This window comes from Asparagus officinalis, chromosome 8 (assembly GCF_001876935.1).
Source record: "Asparagus officinalis chromosome 8, Aspof.V1, whole genome shotgun sequence".
NCBI lineage: Eukaryota > Viridiplantae > Streptophyta > Magnoliopsida > Asparagales > Asparagaceae > Asparagus > Asparagus officinalis.
The window spans coordinates 120,887,744-120,890,141 of record NC_033801.1 but is presented as its reverse complement, the minus strand read 5'-3'; positions in this window follow the sequence as shown (position 1 = coordinate 120,890,141).

Here is a 2,398-nt window from a genome sequence, read left to right as displayed (position 1 = left end):
GACCCCCAAGCATTAGGCGAGCTTGAGTCTGTAGGCGAGCTTGGTTCGTGTGGGCGAACTTTCTGCAGGCGAGCTTGACTCATGCTGGCGAGTCAATCAAACAGGCGAGCTCGACTCGTGTTGGTGAGTCAAACAAATAGGTGAGCTCGACTCGTGCTGGTGAGTCAAACAAACATGTGAGCTTGAATTGTGCCGACGAGTCAAACAAACAGGTGAGTTTGACTCGTGATGGCGAGTCAAGCCATATTGGCGAACATTGGCTCAAAGTGTGTTGGTGAGCCAAGCTTGTAGGAGAGCTCTGCTTGGGCTCTCGAATGCAGGTGAGCTTAACTAGGACAAGTCAAGTTTGCAGGTGAGCTTTTCTTGCTTTGAGCACGCAGGCGAACTCAAACAGGCGAGGTTTTGAGTTCTCTTGTGTGAAGGAAATTTTTATTGCCTACATAGGTACATAATAAAATTAACATGTATGCCATAGCCTTTACATATATATTATAACATTAAACAGGTACATTATAATCTATATGTGAAGGTTATGCCATACATGTTAAGGTTATGCCATGTATGTTCAGGTTGAGAAAGATGAGGAGACCAAAAATTTAAGGTAATTATTGTTAGTGCTGGTAAATTTATGATTTTAAAGTAGTTGTTGTGAATGATAAAGCTTTGATGTTTTAGTTTATCTAACATAACCACTTCTGAAAATATTTTAGTTAATATTGGGTAAAACTCTAAAAAATTATCACTTTTAATAGTTATAGCATAACCTTAATAGGTACACCATAACATTAACAAGTATGTCATTATTTTAGTAGATACGTGATAAGATTAACATGTACGTCATAACCTTTAGATTTATATCATAATCTTAACAGTATGACATAATCTTAATAGGTATGACATAAACTTAACAAGTATGCGATAAGATTTACATGTATGCCATAACCTTCACATATATATTATAACCTTAACATGTATATTATAACTTTAGCATGTATGTCATAATTTCTTAATAGATATATTAAAACCTTAACATTTACATCATAACCTTAGCTTGTATATTATAACATCAACTACACTGCGAGATATCCATAATATTTCCCTCTTTTTGTTACAAAATTATATATTCTCTTCCCCTCTTCATCTTCATTGTGACATGCAATTAGTGTGATCTCAATCATCACTACTCCCTTTCTCTCTTTTGAAATGGAGTCCTTACCAAATTAGTGTAAAGGAGACACAATACACCGCATAGACCAAAAGCTAAGGCAATTGCTTTTAAAAACGGAATTTCCAATTTCTTGACAAGCCTAATTATCAACAATCAACTCATGAACTCCAAAATCAGATCTATAAAATCCTAAAAAGCCACAAACACACACACACACACACACACACACATACACACACACACCCACACACCCACACACCCACACACCCACACACCCCTTTCTCTCTTTGATATGGAGTCCTCGCCAAATTAGAGTAAAGGAGCCACAATACACCACATAGACTAAAAGCTAAGAAAATTACTTCTAAAAATAGAATTCCCCATTTCTTGACAGGCCTAGTTATCAACAATCAACATATAAACCCCAAAATTATATCTGTAAAATCACAAAAAGCCATTAGGAAAAAACATACAATAAAATTATTGCAAGGAGTGCTATTCGGTATGCATTCCGCAACAAGAAGTCTCTCATCTCCAACACAATAATATTCAATCAAGTTCCTCACTCTCCATCTCCAAACCCCCATTATCATCAAAACCAAAGTCAATTCCTCTAATAATAACTCCTTCTCTTTTCCCCTCTCAATACCCACCACTCCATAACACTCACAAATCCCTCTCCCAAATACTCATCATCATCATCATCATCAAAACCAAGACTAACTCCTCTAACAATAACAACCCCGCCCCCTTCAAAACCCACCAAGTCCATAACACTCACAAATCCCTCTCTGCCAAATCCCTATCATCATCATCATCATCACCACCCACTATGTTATAAAACCAAAATCAACTCCTCCAACAACTCCATCACCAATAACTCGTTCTCTTTTTCGCTCTCAAAATCCACCAAGTCTGTAACCTCAAAATCCAATAGTGGTAAGGCGGTGGCGGAGAGTGTCTCCCGTAGATATGATGGTAGTGAAACCGTTGGAGACAGAGTTTAGACCATTGATAGATCTAATGGTTGTTTCTATGAGTTTAGGTTTTGGGAATTTTTAATGATAGGGTTTTTTTTAAGAGAGTTTTATTAGGATTTTTAAGTTTGGTAGGAGAGGAGCGAGAAGATAAAGGTAGAAGGGGGGAGGGGTAGGGCAGGGGGGGTTAAGTTGAGTGAGGGCAAGAGAAGAAGAGGGTTGAGTTGCGAGGGGGAAGAGAGGAGAAATCTCA